Source organism: Vulpes vulpes, chromosome 7 (genome assembly GCF_048418805.1).
Source record: "Vulpes vulpes isolate BD-2025 chromosome 7, VulVul3, whole genome shotgun sequence".
Taxonomy (NCBI): domain Eukaryota; kingdom Metazoa; phylum Chordata; class Mammalia; order Carnivora; family Canidae; genus Vulpes; species Vulpes vulpes.
Window position 1 is genome coordinate 87,878,171 of NC_132786.1, and position 20,551 is coordinate 87,898,721.

General features: G+C 37.6%; 1 protein-coding gene across 24 annotated transcripts in view; it reads right to left on the bottom strand.

Moving 5' to 3' along the window:
- Positions 1–20,551, bottom strand: part of ASNS (asparagine synthetase (glutamine-hydrolyzing)) — a 145,687-nt gene that overhangs the window by 54,147 nt on the left and 70,989 nt on the right. For 18 of the 24 annotated variants that reach the window (XM_072764357.1, XM_072764371.1, XM_072764379.1 and 15 more), the window contains one exon: positions 1,696–1,753. The exons of the other annotated variants lie outside the window; for them this stretch is intronic. The gene's annotated coding sequence lies outside the window, so the exon portion shown is untranslated. The remainder of the gene's footprint in view (positions 1–1,695; positions 1,754–20,551) is intronic. 24 annotated transcript variants of the gene reach the window in all.

Below are 20,551 nucleotides of genomic sequence, written 5' to 3' on the forward strand. Positions count from 1 at the left end.
ATTCAAGAAGAGAATTCCTAACTTCCAGATAGAGTATTATATTGCCATGCTCACTTGTGGTCCTTTGAAACTAAGTAGTACTATACCCTTTGGTCTCATGTGCATCCTGTAAATTTGTAGTGGAATTATAGACACAGTCCATCCATAATGCATTTTTTACTTTAAGAAAAATATCTCTAGAAGTAGTGGGAAGGAGAGCTGGAATGTGAACTGCTGAGAAGCAGGAGACCAATGAGGAGCAGAAGATGATGCAGCATCTATGGGGATGCCAGGCATTGCCAGGGCAAGCTCTGTAAGATGTGGTACAAACCTGATCAGAGTGAGGTGGGGGGTAATCAGGCCAGGATGGTTCCCCGGCACCAGTTAGCCGATAGCCACTTATATCCATTTAGCTCCCAATTCATTAAAAGTCTGCCCTGTGAAATGAATGTGGTCCCTTTAAATACTTTTCCTTTGCCAACTGGTACAATGTTAGATTTGCCAGTAGAGGGCACAGGAGGAAAGAGTTTTGCTTCCTGGTTTTGGTGAATGTGTGTCTTTTTCCAGCACCTGCTCCTGTGTTACACAGCTTCCCCATGGCTAGCAGCCAGCAGCTTCTCTAGTCAACCCGCTCAGAAAATTTGGCAGCAGAATGCCTCCAGTGAACAGCTCTCTCCTTGGCACCATAGAGGAATGATTTCTGGCAAGTTCCACCAGCACTGCACCACAGTGACTTCCCTGCCATCCAGTGAACTGGTTGTGCCCCTTCCAATAAAGTCTAGGTCTCATGCTGAAAGGACTAGGGCCTTCCTTGTGCTCTCTGTCTCAGCCTGGAGGACAGTGGCTGCTTCTTATATCTGCTATCCTAGGTTCATTGCAATTCTTTTTTTTTCTTTCAAGTCTATCTCTTAATATATCTATCCCCTTCTGTAGTTAATAGTTTTCATATTAAACTTTCCCACCATTGTATGTTTTCTCTTTCCTAATTGGGTCCAGATTAACATACTTCATGAATTTAGGAAAATTCATAAGGATTGTGGTATTACTAATAAAGAGGAAGGAGAGGAAGAGGTTTGGAAGGAAAATAATTTGCTCTGTTTTGTACACATTATAAATAAATCTCTTGACAAGCATCCAGGACAAAATCAAGAACAGGGTTTTACATTATCTGGTGCTTTCCAAAATATATTTGTCCTAACACTACCCACTGAGATGTTTATTGAGATGTAGTACTAATTTAGAGTTCAGACACCTGATTCTTTCTTTAATTTCCATAGATGGTTCTCACATGCAATTGCAATATTTGACTGTTTTGGGCACTTTTTAAGAAAACAGTTTTATAGTTAGATTAATCTGAGTTTAAATCTGTTTTGTTATTAGCAATACATGAACAATGATGAGCCTCTTCTGCAAAATGTATTTGGTAATATTTAGCTATTTAAATTGTAAGAATTAAATTGGATGACATGTATTTGGCATAGTTTTGGCACATATTATTTTATAAATGATAGGAGTGGTGGTGATTCTTCTGATATATTCTGAATCAACTTTATTTTTCTACATTCCACTTACCCACACCTCCACACCTCATATGCCATACATTTATGTACTTATTCTACAATTCACCTCTCTAGAAAGTAAACTCCAAGAAAGTGGAGCATTTGTTCTAATCATAGTTGCTTCCTAAACCAAAGTAGAACCAATGTAGGTACTCACCAAGTATTAGATGTGTCAATAAATGATGTAAACCTGAGCAGGACCAGAATTAGTTGCCCTGAAAGAGCAAGAGGGAAATGAATTTACAACAGAGCCAATATCTGAAAAGTAGGGGGAAGATAAGCAAATATATTGTAGGGGAAGATAAAACCTTCTCTCTAGCCTCTTAGTTTCTTTTAATAAGATCTGTGAATTAAACTGATAAAGGACAGATTAACAGAAGAAAAGGCATACAGATTCTGTTTGATGTTAGTTTTTACATGTATACATAAAAAAAATGAGCGAAGATCAAAAGAGGCATTTAGGCAGGCCCTCATATACCATTTTAACAAAGGGTAATAAATTATATGGGGGAAACTAATAGAAGATAAGGGTTACTTAGTAAAGTTTTGTTTATTCAGACTTTACTTCCAGTGTTAAGGGCTATTGTTTCCTTTTTGGTATGAGAGAGGAAGACACCTTTTAAAGGGATATTTATGCCCTGTTTTTAGGCAGATAGAGGGAAGGTAAAGAGCACTCCAGTTCTGCTCTTTCTCAACTGTCTTCCACTCAAAATAATCCTAATGCCAAGGTGGCATAGTCTGATCCCCTCAACATTAAAAAGGACAAGTCAGTGAGGCAAGAAGCCATGAGAGAACAACCAGAGGGTTGTAGTAAGAGTAGAGGTAGTCCATCTCCAGAGCTCTGAAAGCCTGATTAGTAAAAATCGCTCTATAATTCTAACAAGCACAACATAGTCAAAACTAAGGAGAAGAAAAGATTTCACACTAGTACAGTGGTGATCCTAAGGTATTTATAAGAAGATGAAAGGATGCACATGGGAACCATGAATCTGCTCGAAGAAACAAAATTTACTTGTATAGTATAACCCTAGACCTCTGAGGACTCTGAGTTACCAACTCAGGTGTACAAACCCTCTGAATATCAACGTTCTAAAAATAGTTACCTCCATATGTGATTGGTAGAAACCATGGACTATTGAAATATCAACCTCTTAAGTCATCCAGCTTATTGTTTGAAATGCTAGCTTAAAAAAAAACTTTTATAATTTGACTTCTTGTGTACTTTTACTACTGGTAAAGAACTCTTGTTCAAAGAGTAGAAATATTTTTTACTTTTTAAAGTCCTGTGTTGGATTTTGCTTTAACTCAAGCCATTATGAATTTGGTTACCACGAGTCTATCTATCTAGATATAACCACTTCTGGGACATTTGGAAAACTTTACTTGTAGATGAAAAAGCTGAGATAACTTTAGGAAATAAAATGTCCCCATGAAATTATCTGATGGTCAGCTTGTCCACCTGCCTAGTAATCTCCCCTCTATTTTGCTACTCCCCTTAAACATGAAAAGACAATAAAGCATATCATAAAAGTGATATAGACTGAGGAAGTAAATACCACATGCAAATGCTTTTCTTCCTTAAGATTCACTGGACAAGAACAGGAAAGACATAAGATGGTAGCCTATTGTGAGGTTACAGTCAAAGGTAGGCTTAGAGGAAAGACCATGTCAAAAGTGAGATTTGCTCATTATAAGGCAGAGGGGACAATGCAACAAGTACCTTCAGGGAGGGCAGATGAAGAAATAAGGTGACAATTATAACCCAGTATCCAGGAGAAAGGGCTGGTCTTCAAGAAGTCAGCCCTCTGTTTCAGAATAGGAAAGAAGAATAAGAATGTGTGCAGTTATAAGTAACCCTAGAGAAGAGTAGAAGAGAAGTTGGAAGATCTTGTACTAAAAGGACTCCATTTTTTTTCTAAGAAATATGCTAAGAATGAGAGGGTTGGGGAAGGGCTTGCAGATATTGGTGAAAATTTGGAATACCCAAGAAAGCAAATGAGAAAGAAGAAGACTAGAGACATGAAGTCATGCAAAGACTGGAAACTATTTATTTTAGTTCAACTACTTGGCAGCCAGGATCAGAAGTAAAGAAAGCAGATGACTGATTAATACAGATTAGTTTGGTCCAAACTGCAGCACAGATAGAAGGATGAAAAGCCAAGGAAAAATGACTTTTCATTAAAGAGTCATTAATATTATGGAATTTAGGTTTGGAGCTGAGAAGAGAAATATGTAAATCAAACATGTTTGCAGAGAAGGAAAATATGGAGGGGCAAAAAGAAAGTAGACAAATTTAAAAACTAGCAATATTGGTGGTGATAAAGCAATGAAAATGTATAAAAATGGAAGATGAAGGTGGGAACATGGGTTATAACATTAAAGGAATCCACAGAGCAAATGCTAGGGTCCCATGTAAGTCTATCAAACTTCTCAGAAGATGGAACAGTTAGAGGATCCTAAACTCACCTCTTCCCATGGGTACACCCATATAACAACCCACATCAGAAAATGACTCAAAGTCTGATACTACAGACTCCCCACAGCTAAATGTAGAGAAGAGGTCACATCAAAAAGGGTAGAAACAGCAGAGTCATGATCAGCCAATTTTTTAGCAGAAACTTTCCAGGCCAGAGATAATGGCGTGATATATTCAAAGCACTGAAAGAGAAAAAGCTTTAACTGAGAATACTCTACCCAGCAAGGCTATCATTCAGAATGGAAAAAGGGATGGACTTTCCCAGACCAAAAAAAAAAAAAAAAAAAGTTAAAGGAATTCATCACTGCTAAACTAGCCATACACGAAATGTTAAAGAGGACTCTTTGAGTGGAAAGGAAAAACCACATAAGCAGGAGTAAGAAAAGAAAGGAAGTATAAAAGCAGTAAAATAAGATATACCTATAAAAATTAGTGGAGAGATTCACAAAATAAAAGGATTTAAAATGTGATACCATGTACCTAAAACATGGGTGTGAGAGAACTAAAAATTTAGTGCCGATAGACATGATCATCAACTTAATATAGACTCCTTTATGCATGAGTTGTTATATATAAACCTAATGATAACCACAAATTTAAAAAACTGTAATAGATATGCAAAGAATAAAGAGAAAGGAATCTAAGTATATCACTAAAGAAAGCCCACAAACCATGAGAGAAGAGAGCAGGAGAAGAAAGGAGTAGAGAAGAACTACAAAAATGATTTAAAAAAAACTACATATAAATAAGTATGTAACTATCAATAATTACTTTGAATGTAAATGGACTAAAAGCTCCAATCAAAAGACACAGGATGATGAAAAAAAAAAAAAAGACACAGGATGACTAAAAAAAGAAAAAAAAGAAAAAGCAATACCCATTTATATGCTACCTACAGGAGACTCATTTCAGACCTAAAGACACATGCAGATTGAAAGTTGAAGGGATGAAAAAGCATTAATCGTGCAAATAGATGTGAAAAGAAAACCAGGGCAGCAATACCTATTTCAGACAAAATAGACTTTAAAACAAAGACTGTAACAAGAGACAAAGAAGGACACTACATAATCATAAAGGGAACTATCTAACAAGAAGATATAACATTGTAAACATTTATGCACCCAGCATAGGAGCACCTAAAAACATAGAGCAGCTATCAACAAATATAAAGGAAGTAATAAATAGTAATACTATAATCTAGGGGACCTTAACACCCCACTTACATCAGTGGGTAGATCATCCAAACAGAAAATCAACAAAGAAACAGTGGCTTTGAATGACACAGTGGACCAAATGAATCTAACAGAAGTTTTCAGAATATTCCATCCTAAAACAGCAAAACACACATTCTTTTCAAGTGCACATGGAACATCCTCCAGAATGGACCACATATAAGGCCATAAATTAAGCCCCAACAAATTTAAAAAGATTGAAGTCATACCATGCATCTCTCTGACCACAATACTATAAAACTAGAAGTCTAGGACACCTGGGTGGCTCAGCGGTTGAGCATCTGCCTGTGGCTCAGCGGTTGAGCATCTGCCTTTGGCTCAGGGCGTGATCCTGGATTCCCAGGATCAAGTCCCACATTGGGCTCCTTGTATGGAGTTTGCTTCTTCTCCCTTTGCCTATATCTCTGCCTCTTTCTGTGTCTCTCATGAATAGATAAATAAAATCTTTAAAAAAGATAGAAATCAACTACAAAAAAAAATCTGGACAAAACACAAGTATGGAGAGTCAATTACATGCTACTAAACAAAAAATGGGTTAACCAACAAATAAAAGAGGAAAGTTAAAAAGTGCATAGAGACAATGAAAACACAACAGTCCAAAATCTTTGGGATGCAGCAAAAACTGTTCTAAGAGAAAATTTTATAGCAATACAGGCCTACCTCAGGAAGCAAGAAAAACCTCAAACAACCTAAATTCACATCTCAAGAATCTAGAAAAAGAACAATAAATAAGCCCAAAAACAGCATAAGAAAGGAAATAATAAAGATTAGAGTAGAAATAATGAAATAGAAAATAAAAAACCAATGGAACAGATCAAGAAACCAAGAGCTGGCTCTTTTTTTGTTTTCTTTTTTTTAAAATATTTTATTTATTTATTCATGAGAGACACAGAGAGAGAGGCAGAGACATAGGCAGAGAGAGAAGCAGCCTCCCTGTGGGGAGCCCAATGCAGCACTTGATCCCAGAATCCCGGGATCATGACCTGAGTCAAAGGCAGATGCTCAACCACCAAGCCACCTAGGTGCCCCAAGAGATGGTTCTTTGAAAAGATCAACAAAATTGATAAGCCTTTAGCCAGACTTATAAAAAAAAGGGAGCACTCCAATAAACAAAATTAGAAATGAAAGGGGAGAAATAACAACTGACACCCCAGAAATATAAACAATTATAATATTATGAAAAAGTATATGCCAACAACTTGAACAACCCAGAAGAAATGGATAAATTCCTGGAAATATATAGCCTCCCAAAACTGAATCAGAAACAAATAGAAAATTTGAATACAAAAAAAAAAAATTGAATGCATTGATTACCAGCAATGGCCAATGTAACAGTAATAAAAAAACTGCCAACCAACAGACTGAAGTCATACCATCCATCTTTTTCTGACCACAATGCTATAAAACTAGAATTCAACCACAAAAAAAAATCTGGGTAGACTTCACAGGTGTAGTCTACCAAACATTTAAAGAAGAGTAATACCTACTCTTCTCAAAATATTCCAAAAAAAAATAGTAAAGGAAGGAAAACTTCCAAATTCATTCTGCAAGACCTGCATTACCCTGATACTAAAGCCAGATAAAGATACCACAAAAAAAGAGAACTACAGGTCAATATCTCTGATGAATATGGATGTTAAAATCCTCAGTAAAATACTAGCAAACTGAACCTAACAATATATTTAAAAACCCATTCACCACAGTGAAGTGGGATTTATTCCTGGGATGCAAGCATGATTCAATATTCACAATCAATCAACATCATACATCACATCAATAAAAGAATAAAAAAAAACGATCATTTCAGTAGATGTAGAAAAAGTATTTAACAAAGTACGACATTCATTCATAATAAAAACCCTCAGCAAAGTAAGTTTAGAGGGAACATATTTCAATGTAATAAAGGCCACATATGAAAAACCCACAGCTAACACTATACTTAATGGAGAAGAACTGAGTTTTCCCCTTAACATCCGGAACAAGGATGTCCACACTCACCAATTTCATTCAATATAGTACTGGAAGTCCTGCCCACAGCAATCAGACAACAAAAAGAAAAGGCACCCAAATTGGTAAGGAAGAAGTAAAACTTCCACTATTTGCCAATGACATGATACTAACATATAGAAAACCCTAAACATTCTACCAAGAAACTGCTAAAACTGATAAATGAATTCCATACGGCCATAGGATGTAAAACCAACATACAGAAATCCATTGCATTTCCATACACTAATAATGAAACAATAGGAAGAGAAATTTAAAAAGTAATCCCATTTATAATTTCATCAAAAATAATAAAATACCTAGGAATAAACATAACCAAGGAGGTGAAAGACCTGTACTCTAAAAACTATAAAATGCTGATGAAAGAAATTAAAGAAGACACAAACAAATAGAAAGATTTTCCATGCTCATGAATTAGAAGAACAAATATTGTCAAAATGTCCATACTGCTCAAAGCAATCTACAGATTCAAAAAATTCCTATCAAAATACCAACAGCATTTTTCACAGAACTGGAACAAATAATCCTAAAATTTGTATGGAACCACAGAAGACTCCAAATTTCCAAAACAATCTTGAAGAAGAAAAGCAAAGCTACAGCCATGTTTTCCAGGTTTTCAGTTATACTACAAAGCTGTAGTAATCAAAACTATCTAGTACTGGGGATCCCTGGGTGGCGCAGCGGTTTGGCGCTTGTCTTTGGCCCAGGGCGCGATCCTGGAGACCCGGGATCGAATCCCACATCAGGCTCCCGGTGCATGGAGCCTGCTTCTCCCTCTGCCTATGTCTCTGCCTCTCTCTCTCTCTCTCTGTGACTATCATAAATAATAAATAAAAATTAAAAAAAAACTATCTAGTACTGGCGCAAAAATATACACATAGATCAATGGAACAGAATAGAAAGCCCAGAAACAACCCCCTGATTATTTGGTCAATTAATCTACAACAAAAGAGGCAAGAATATGCAATGGGAAATATATCTCTTCCACAGATGGTGTTGGGAAAATTGGACAGCCACGTGCAGAATGAAACTGGGCCAGTTTCTTACATCATACACAAAAATAAATTCAAAGGTAATGAAAGACCTAAATGTAAGACAGGAATCCATCAAAACCCTAGAGGAGAACATAGGCAGTAACCTCTTTGACCTGGGCTGCGGTAATTTCTTGCTAGACACATCTCCAGAAGCAAGGGAAACAGAAGCAAAAATGAACTATTGGAATTTTATCAGTATAAAAAGCTTTTGCACAGTACAGGAAATAATCAATAAAACTAAAAGGCAATCTACGGAATGGGAGAAGATATTCGTAGGGAGGCTAGTATCCAAAATCTGTAAATAACTTACCAAACAACACCAAAAAAAAAACAAAAGCCTAGGCAAGAAATGGGCAGAAAGCATGAACAGACATTTTGCAAAGAAGACATACAGATGGCTAACAGACACATGAAAAAATGCTCCACATCACCTGGCATCAAAGAAACACAAATCAAAGCCACAATGAGATACCACCTCACACTGTCAAAATGGCTAAAATTAACAACTCAGGAAACAACAGATGTTGTTGAGGATGCAGAGAAAGGAGAACTGTCTTACCCTGTTGGTGGGAATGCAAATGGGGGCAGCCACTCTGAAAAACAGCATGGAGGTTCCTCAAAAAGTTAAAAACAGAATTACCCTACAACCCAACAATTGTACTACTAGGTATTTATCCAAAGAATACAAAAACAGTGATTTGAAGGGGCACGTACACCCCAATGTTTAGAGGGGCAATGTCCATAACAGCTAAAATATGGAAAGAGCCCAGATGTCCATTGACTGAAGAATGAATAAAGAAGATAAGGCATATATATATATATATATAATGGAATATTACTCAATCGTTAAAAAGAATGAAATCTTGCCATTTGCAATGATGTGGATGAAACTAGAGAATATTTTACTAAGCAAGATTAGTCAGAGAAAGACAAATACCATATGATTTCACTCATATGTGGAATTTAAGAAACAAAACAGATGAACATAGAGGAAGAGAAGTAAAAATAAAATAAGATAAAAACAGAGAGGGAAACAAATCATAAGAGACCCCTAACTATAGGGGACAAACTGAGGGTTGCTGGAGGGTAAGTAGGTGGGGAGATGGGGTAATTGAGTGATAGGCATTAAGGAGCACAATTGATGTAATGAGTACTGGTGTTACATGCCACTGATAAGTCACTAAATTCTATCCCTGAAACTAATAATACAATATACATTAACTAAATTGAGTTTAAATAAATTTTTTTCAAATCTAGAAGATAACACAAGCAATAATTTTTCTGACATTGGTTGTACCAAAATATATGTCTCCTGAGGCAAGGGAAACAAAAGCAAAAATAAACTATTGGGACTATATCAAAATATAAAGCTTCTGTACAGTGAAGGGAACAGTCAACAAAACTAAAAGGCACCCTACTGAATGGGAGAAGATAGTTGCAAATAGCATATCTGATAAAGCGCTAGTAGTATCAAAAATACATAAAGAACTTATACAACCCAACACCAAATAATAATAATAATAATAATAATAATAATAATAATCTTATTTAAAATGGGTAGAAGACATGAACAGACATTTTTCCAAAGACATCCAGATGGCCAAACAGACACATGAAGAGATGTTCAACATCATTTATCATTTATCATCAGGGAAATGCAAATCAAAACTCCAAGGAGATATCACTTCACATCTGTCAGAATAGCTAAAATAGAAAACACAAGAAACAAGTGTTGACAAGGATGTGGAGAAAAAGGAATCCTCAAGCACTATTGGTGGTAATGAACGTGGTGCAGCAGCCACTCTGGAAAACAGTATAGAGGTTCCTCAAAAAGTTTAAAATAGAACTACCCTTGGGCAACCCGGGTGGCTCAGCGGTTTAGCGCCACCTTTGGCCCAGGGTGTGATCCTGGAGACCCCGGATTGGGTCCCACGTCGGGCTCCCTGCATGGAGCCTGCTTCTCCCTCTGCCTGTGTCTCTGCCCCCACCCCCCTCTCTGGTCTCTCATGAATAAATAAATAAAATATTTTTAATTAATTAATTAATTTAATAGAACTACCCTACAATCCATTAATCTTACTACTGGGGATTCACCACAAAAATACAAAAAACTCTTTCAAAATGATATACGCACCCCTATGTTTATTACAGCATTATTCACAATACCTAAATTATGGAGGCAGCCCAAGTGTCCATCAATAGATGAATGGATAAAGAATGGATTTAAAGATAAATGGGATATTATTCAGCCATTAAAAGAATGAAATCCTAACATGTACAATGACATGGATGGAACTAAAGAGTATAGTGCTAAGCAAAATAAATCAGAGAAAGATGGAACGACCGGGTGGCTCAGTGCTTGAGCATCTGCCTTTGGCTCAGGGTGTGATCCTGGAGTTCCAAGATCGAATCTCATATCGGGCTCCCTGCGAGGAGTCTGCTTCTCCCTCTGCTTGTGTCTCTGTCCCTCTCTCTGTGTTGTCTCTCATGAATAAATAAATAAAATCTTTTTTTAAAAAATGAGAGAAAAATATTGTATGATTCCATTCTTTAAAAAAAAAAAAAAAAAGATTTTATTTATTTGTCCATGAGAGACACACAGAGAGAAAAGGCAGAGACAGAAGCAGGTTCCTTGCGGGAAGCCTGATGTGGGATCACGCCCTGAGCCAAAGGCAGATGCTTAGCCACTGAGCCACCCCAGGCGTCCCTAATTTCACTCTTATGTGGAATTTTAGAAACAAAACAAATGAACAAAGGCAGGGGGTGGGGGGAGACAAACCAAGAAACACTTTTCTCTACAGAGAATAAGCAGGTAGTTACCAGAGGTGAGGGGTGAACTGGGTGATGAGGTACACTTATGATGAGTGCTGGGTAGTATATAAAATTGTTGTATCACTATATTGTGCATCTGAAACTAACATTTTATGTTAACTATATTGGAATTAAAAATTTTTTATAAAAAATATTTTGCTCATGAAAAATAAACTAGAAGTTGGGGGAAAGAAAATAGAAATGGGCATGTTAAGCTAGATTCGCAAGTCATGCTGTCAGAAAAGACATGCAACTCTGAATCATTAGAAATCTTGGCTGCTGGTTTCTCACTTCTACAGAGAAAAAGGAGGGGTTGCCTTTTTCTACCATTTGGTGATTGCCTGGTTTAATCTCCTGCAAACGCCAGTATCTTATTATTAGTTTCTCTTATAAGGATATTCATTCATTCAACAACTACTTATTCATACCTTATCTTGTGTCAAGAACAGTTCTGAGCCCTGGGGACACCGGGAACAAAACAGATGAAATTTTCTGCCCCCTGGAACTAACAGGCTAATGAGGAAATTATCACCTATTCTGGCCATTATTCTCTTATCTTACCACAAGCCCACTTGGTTGTTAACTGTTTGCCACACTACTTGCCTTCTTTTCTTCTGACCAAATTAAACATGTTGCTGGTAAAGTTTGTTCCTTTAACATTTGCCTAACTGATGAGTGGTGACTCCAGAGGAATGGCTAGAATAGTAGACCTCTTTTCAGTATGCATAGAATGGATTTAGTGAAGCTTTCCCTTTTACCCCTAGGCAAAATCAATACCCCTCTCCCTTTGCCGCCTCAAGCTTTTATTTCAGCTGCTAACCCAGCCCAACTGCAGCAAGATTTCATGTAGTTTACAACTTTGTGTCTACCAAATCAGGAATATCTTCTAATACAGAAACTAAAGTACCACTGCACTCATCAGCACTGAGAAGACTCACAAATGTATGCAGTTCACTTCAATGTTGATTTTTCATTATATTTAATTGCTAGGATAGGCTCTCTATCCATAGAGTAGAAAGCACAGCTAGGAAATTAGAAAAGACTCTGAGCTCAAGCCTCAAGCCACTTGCATACCCTCCTGATATTTTCCATGCTTGCCAAACTTCAAATCCTAATTAATACACTGGTAATATTTCTTTTAGCCCTAAACTTCAAAGCACTAAATAAATGAGAGCTAATGAAATATGGCACCCTTAAGGAGGAAAAATACTATTTGTTAATCTTCAAGAGACCAAATTTATCTAAGTTCAATATTATCTCTTTTTAAGTACTTTATTCCTTTTAAAAATTATTTTTAGTGAGGGACTTGAGGTTCAAAGGCACAACCGTCTGAGGTCAAAGGGTTTATCCCACACTGTTTATCCCACATGTAAACCCAAATCTACTTAACTCCTATCCCAATGTATTGTTCCTGCAGTATGAGACTAGCTTATGTAGGTGGTTTCACTAGGGTAGAAACCGGTTTAATCTTCCCTTTTCTATTACAGGATATAATAGAAAAACAAATGGTCATGTTAACAGTAATAAATTATCATATAATATTATCACTAAATATTTTTTCCTGACTCCTGCCCCATCCACTGATTGGAAGTCATATGTGCTAGAGCATTTTAAAGTCCCTTAAATAGTGCTACTGAGAATGAACTCAGTTCCTACTAATCAATAGCACTTGAGCTAGCATTACTTCCTTCCCCACCTAATGCCTCCATATACTCCCACATAAACCCAAAATTACTATGCAAAAGAATCTGTCTTTGGCCTCAAGATTTGCAGCTATGGAGTACTGGTAGCTGAGGAAATTCTCTAAGATCTGAAAGCAAAGGAAGCTCTGGGGATGCTTTCCTTGGGAGCTGACGTATGGAAAGTCTGGCTACTCTGAAACCGCCAAAGCTAAAGAGATTTCATTTAGAGGACACATAAAGATTGAGTTGCTAAAGGAGCCCCAGATATGGTTGCCCCCTCCTATCTGAGTCTTCCTAGCATCAACTGCCAGACATGTGAGTAAAAGAACCTTCAGAGGATTTCAGCCACAGCTTTCAAGCTGCTGTAGTCATAGAGCAGACATGGGCACTGCACACATTGCAGATTTGTGAGCAAAATCGGTATTAAACCAGTAAATCTCAGGATGGGTTGCTATGCAGCCATGCTAATTAGGGCAATATTCCTGCCTCCAAACAGACTCTATCACATCATATCTAAGAATTTTTTTCTCTAGAATATAGTCACCTGAGGCACTTACATTACAAAGATATTCCCAGGCACCCAAAGTTCTGCTGCTCTAATCTTGATTCCTAAAGACCTTTGCGACCCACTCATGACCTTAAGTGGTCAACCAGCCATGCTTACTCCAGAATCTCTCTTACTTTGTCCTCTTCAGAACTCATTACCACAACATGTGCATGAAAAATATTTTCTATCCTTAAGGTCTAACCAACCACTTCATCTTCACTATTCAACCTCAGTGGATATTCCAGTTTTGAAGGACAGTTCAAACATGCCCCTATGAAAGCACACAATAGTCCAGACAGATTCTCTACTGCTGTACCTCCAAAATTAAATATCACTGGTTTACCCACTCAGGCTCCATTGTCTCTTCAGAGGAAAGCGTTGTTCTGCCCCATGCAGATCTCTCACTTCCACCAACACTGGTGACTACCTCAGCTACCCCCTACCAATCCTCCAGGTCCCATTCCTCCTGGACCTGTTGTCACTCAGCTAATTTAGGGACAAAAACCTCTCATATTATCTACTTGCCTTCAGCTCCAAACTTTTAGAAAAAGCAATCTATGCAGGTCTCTACTTCATTATTCATTCTTTCTTTACCTCTTAAAGTGGAAAACAGTTCAAAGGGCACACAGCTAGGCAGAGAGGTGAGGTCTACGCTAGGCTAATTGGACAGCCACCCAAACACGGCCTGAAGGAATGTAATATCTCTTGAAGACCTCAAAATCTGAAATTTGTTTATGCATCCAAAAATCATCTTTCCAGAATAGATTTGATATGATCCATAATTACACTCGTGCTGATTAAACTAATTTTGATATGTAAATTGAAATTCCAGTATCATAAATTATAGTAAGAAATTATACATGCTTTGTGAGCCAAAATGCTTGCGCCCACAAGATTTACTATTGCTTTCTTTCCTCAATTAACAGGAATCAATAAAATAAGACAAAATCAGAGAGACAAACCAAGAGACTCTTAACTGTAGGAAACTGAGGGGGACGCCTAGGTGGCTCAGCAGTTGAACGTCTGCCTTTGGCTCAGGGCATAATCCTGGAGTCCTGAGATCAAGTCCTGCATCAGATATCCTGCATGGAGCCTGCTTCTCCCTCTGCCTATGTCTCTGCCTCTCTCTCTCTCTCTCTCTCATAAATAAATAAATAAATAAATAAATAAATAAATAAAATAAATAAATAAATAAATAAATAAATAAATAAAATAAATACTAACTGACGGTTGTGGGAGGTGAGGAGGGTAAGGGGAGGGGTAACTGAGTGATGGGCATTAAGGAGGGCACTTGATGAAATGAGCACTGTTATATGTAACAGATAAATAACTGAACTCTATATTAGAAACTAATGATATACTATATGTTAACTAACTTAGCTTAAATAAGTTTAAAAAGAAAAAAACAACAGGAGTCAAATATTATATACTTTTACATCAATTCTAAATTTTTCCCCCAAAATTTAACCTCTCCAAAATCAGAATACTTCTTTCAACTGACTATGTTTTACAGATATTATCAGCCAGATGGCAGTCATGACATGGGAATTTAAAACTTTCTATTGATTCGGCAGTTCCTCAAGAAGTTAGACCTAAAATTATCCTTTAGCCCAACAATTCCACTTCTAGGTATAATCCAAGAGGCTTGAAAACACAATATGTGTTTACACAATAACTTGTACATGAATGTTCACAGCAGCATTATTTAGACGTCAAAATGGATATTTAAGTGACCAAGGGCTTCAAGTTTTCACAGGTGAAAGTATTCATTTGCCTTCATTTCTACAGCAGGGGTTAGCAAACTATGGCCCCTGAGCCAAATTTGATCCCCATCTATTTTTGTATGACCTAGAAGTAGAGGATGGTTTTTACATTTTTAGATGGTTAAAAAATAACAAAAGAAGATTAATGTTAATTATAAATCAAAATTGCAGGAAATTCAAATTTGTGTACAAAAATAAAGTTTTTGCTGGAACACAGCCTTGCCCATTTTATAGTACAATAGCAGAGCTGTGGCAGGGACCATACAAAGCCCAGAATATTATTAATGGCCCTCTACAGAAATTTTGCTCCCTCCTGATATAAACTACTATTTTACAGAAGGATTGGATTCCTGATTTTGGTAATAACAGCACTCTGGGGCCAGAGCAATGAAGCTCCATCATATTTTATATCTTCTCCAGCTTCTGCTAACCACATTAGCCCAGTAAATTGGGCTACAGTGACACTTTCCCTTCCTGTTCAATTAAGATTGCATGGTTTCTGTGTTTCCTGCTGATGTTAGTATTAAACTCTTAGAGGTCTAGGTGTGCCTTTCTGCTGCCTGTGCGCATAATCTTTTCCCTCAGGACAGTGGGTAGCGACACAGCCAGTGCCCTCTCCTATCCTTCAGACTTTTTGATGGGCTCCAAGTGACTTCCAACTGCTAACATATCCCTGTTGGTGCCTGAGAACTTTCATTTCAAAAACACAATAGGCCTCTCTGTCTAAGCTTCTGGTAGATGAAAAGTGCAGAGGAATTAAAACCCCTAAAAGTAATCCTCAGCTGATAACTTAGAATTTGCCATATACATACTGTCTCATCCCTTGGGCATATAATTTTTGCATCATTTCCAAGAATGCAAGATTTTCTTAATCTTTGTTGGGATTAAGCCCTAGTCTCCAACTATGGTAACTCACTTAATATTACCTTTTATTAGCGGCTTTTTCTTCCCCATTTCACTTCTCCACTTCATGTCAATGTTTCCTGAAATTCCCAAATAATCTGCATGTACTACAATCTTGTGTTAGTTTCTTCTTCTAAGAGAACCCAGATTAACTTTCTAACTAAAATCACCCTTCCTGCAGCCCTTTCACGCTTATCACCTGGGAGGAGTTGTACTTAGATTAACAAACAGAATCCCTAGAAATGTCAAATCTTTCAACAAGGGCCAGGATGAGTACTGACTAGAAGAAAGTTTGTCTTCTTCCCAAGAGAGGTTAAGAACACACTTTCCCTGAGATTACAACTAAGCTTTCCCTAGGTCCCCACTTATGCTATCAGGAGAATAGTTTCCTGCTATCTGAAGCTTTAGCTCATATTGCCTCAGCGTAGATCCATAAGTACAGCTGCCTAATGCACATCATCTGGTTGTAATCAATCTTTATATATATATTTTTTCAATCTTTATATATTTTTATATATATATTTCAATCATATATGTATGATTATATATAAATATATATGTATTTATATATTATATAATATACATATATATTTATATATTATTTATATATTTCAATAATATATAAATATATATATTTACACACACACACACACATATATATTTTTTATACAGGAAGAGGGAGAGTTTTTTTTTTTAAGATTTTATTTATTTATTCATGAGAGACACGAAGAGAGAGGCAGAGACACAGGCAGAGGGAGAAGCAGGCTCCATGCAGGTAGCCTGATGTGGGACTCGATCCCGGGTCTCCAGGATCACACCCTGGGCCATAGGCAGGCGCTAAACCACTGAGCCACCCAGGCGTCCCAAGAGAGTATATTTAAAATCTAACTCTATATCTTCCCTTTTTCCAACCCTTCCCCCAAAACAAATAAATTAATAAAAAGCCTCTTTCTCAGACATTCTTTATTCCCTTCATGGTCTCATCCTCCAACACAGTTTTCCAAGCTTAGAAATCCTCTTGACCATGTCCTCTCTGCTGTGCCCAAGATCCAGCAGATTACCCAGTCTCTGGGGCCGGGGCCAGAGGAATTTCTGCATCACTGTGGCTTCTGACATCATCTTCTGCCTTCTAATTGACCTTCTGCTATTGGCCTTTCTATATGCCATTTGGCACTCCACACTGCTGCCAAAATTATCCTTCAGAAAAGCAATCAGTTGAATTCTACCCCTTGGCTTTGAAACCCCTTTGACTCCATTTTGCCAACAGAATAAATTTCAATCTTCTTGTAGGTCTCTCAAGGCCCTTAACAATTGGTCCAGCTCCCTCTAAAAGTTAGCTATTTTTCACACACATATGACTGATTACTTTTCAGATGGATATAGATGCTGCCGAGATGAAGAAAATATAAACTCATTTCAAAGCTTTACTGAACTCATACTGATTTTATTCACGTATTTTTCAATCAATAGAATACCAAAAAAAAAAAAAAAAAAAAGGTACAGCTATTATCATGTGGAGTTGCAATTTTCTGATGTTAAAAAGTGATTTTCATAGTTTAAAAGTTGGGGCCCACTGGATTTATAGTTTTTAAGTTTCTTCCAGCTTTCAACACATGCTAAGTAACTTTCCTAGTCAGGGTCATTCCAGTGATGTAGACTTTGAGAACAATGGTATGTTTGGGCTGAAAAATAAGCTTGGTTTTGGATTAGTGTGTGTGTGTGTGTGTGTGTGTGTGGTGCAGGTGGCAGTGGGTGGTGAGAAATAGATTAGCCCTGGGCTTATATAAATAGGGCAGGATGTTCTACCTTTTTCACAGTAATTCAATTAAAACTGGCTCCTTTAATAGGCTTCAATAAGGGAATTGGAGAAAATTCATCTCAATTATACACAATTTATAACAATTTAGTCTTCAATAATATCTGTCATAAAATGGGAAGATATTAACAGTCTTCCGTCCTATCGAAGCCACTAGTTCTTCAGGCAGCATCACGAGGATACCACCTTGTATCAGACAGTATCCCATTATACAGTCAGAATGTGGCAACTGGAGGGAGTGAACCCTGGATTCAAGTGTATTTTGGATCAAATCCTGGGAACATTCTTATGTAACTCTGCAAACTTGAACAAATCACTCTGAGTCTCAATTTCTTTATCTATTATGTGAATAACAAATATATCATATGATACTGTGAGGACTTTACAAGAAATTAAGTTGTTCTGGTGGGTATTAATGTATTTTTTCTTCCCCTATTAGTATTACTAAAATCACCATTACCCCAAATGCCTCATATGTTTAAGGCTTCCAACTGAGTGTCTAACCTTACTTAGACCACTTTATTTACTTTGCAGATATGGAAACCAAAAGAGGTTATGTAGGTTGCCTCTCCTTATATCATGAACTAGTGATATTTAGAATAACCCTAAAAGCAAATGGGAGAGCTTATGAGAATTGCTGAAAATTATTAATATCAACAGAGGTTAAAAACAAAACCAAAAACTCACAAATGTACATCAGGGAAAAGATTTTCTCCAAAACTACTTGAGTGAAAACCAGAAATGAAAAAAGCAAATACCAAAGATCCCCCTGCTCCTATTTACTACTGTTGGGAGACAATTCTCCAAAGGTCTGTCATATTTTGCTTATCTTTTAAGCAGAGGCACGAACTACTTTTGTACTCTACAGCCTTTTCAAGAACTTTTGTGGAGTGAATAGTCTTGGGAAGTAAAGACATTATCTCCCTCCAGAGCAAAGGTTTTGCTAACCACCAATAACAAAAGATGCAGGTTCCCCAGACTCAGAGTTCCTCTCTGTAACACTCACGCCTGTGCAGCTGTCACCTAGCCCTGTGGGAATTTGGGTTCACAGAATCATTACAGGAAGCCAATATTTTGGCTGTTGCTCTTATCATAATTCAATTCTTTGTCTCTGACCAGGCATCTCTCTTCTTCTGCCAGCATCCATGAAACTGTCAGGCTATCTTGTTGGTTTGCAAGTAGGGGGAAAAATCTCAGACTTTCCAAAGTTCTTAACATTGCTAAGTATTATTAGCTATCAAAGCTGCCTTTAAGCCCTTGAAGCAGAAATTTTATATAATAAGCTCCCCTAGTGGCTTCATGCAGACCACTAGCAACTAAGACATATTCAGAAATAGCAGTAATAACCACTTATTTAGTGTATGCCCCATTACCCTCCCGCCCTTCCTCCTTGGATGTCTTCTAGCAGCTCTGTGCTCCAATCCTCCAGTTTCTAAGCACTTGCTGCTGACTCCTCTCACCTGAGAACTTCAGAGGCTGAACTTGGCACTCTGTACAGAAAGATGCAGGGAGTGGACATTTCTCCCTGGGAGGCTTAATGACTAACTGAAATGGAAACAGGGGAGCCCTGCTCCTCTTCGTCAAGACCAGACAAACTCTGGAAGCATAATTTACATTTTATAACTTCCTGTGGGATCCGCTAAGGCTTAGTCTTGCCCTGAAATGGAACCTTTGGCCTAGCTGCTTTCCCTTTCCTGTCCTGCTTCCCCACTGTATCACTGGTTCCTCTTTGGAACAGATCTTTAATAAATACATGACAAATGGTTGGCCTGGGGGTTTCTTCTAGGAGAATGTAACTAACCTAAGATAACCAGTGATTCTCAAACCTGGTTGTATATTAGATTCAACCATGGGAACTTTTCAAAAACTATGATAGTATCCCAGCCTTGGACAATTAAATCAGAATCTCAGGCAGTGGGGTCAAGGCATGTGTTATCATCCCCAGATGATTTTTTTTTAATCCCCAGATGATTCTAATGTTCAGCTCTGACTTAGGTCATTTGAGTGCCAACATCTTTAGGTAGTTTAATTTCATCACTTGCTATATTCCCAGCATTCAAACAGGCCTAGCAGAAATCCTAGCTAGAATACTGCCCAACCCAGGAAGTGTGTTTTGCTTTTTTTTTTTTTTTAAGATTTTTAAAATTTTATTTATTCATGAGAGACACAGAGAGAGAGGCAGAAACATAGGCAGAGGGAGAAGCAGGCTTCTTGCAGGGAGCCCGATGTGGAACTCGATCCCAGGACCCCAGGATAATGACCTGAGCCAAAGGCAGATGCTCAACCACTGAGCCACCCAGGCACGGTAGCCCAAGAAATCTTAAAGGCTAATAATTGGCAGCAACATGGCCTGGCTTAGGCAGTAGCACAATGCTTTTTCTGGACAATCTTGAGATGGGAAGAGCCAAGGGAAGGTTATATAGACCTGGCAAGCAAGAGCAGGCCACTAGTCCTCCCACTACCCTGAAAAGACCACCACTGTTCATGTATAGTTCCAAATCCAGTTTATAGGTATATCTGGTGACACCACATCCATAATGAGTCTCATCTTCACAGCGATGAGATCTCTACCTCCTAATCTAAGGGTAATTGTGATGGTTACATTTTATGTGTCAACATGTCTAGGCCCCAATGTTTAGTTGTTTGGTCAAATACTCACCTAGATGTTGCTCTGAAGGAATTTTGTAGATGTGATTAATTTCTACAATCAGTTGACTTTAAGAAAAGCAGATTACACTTGAC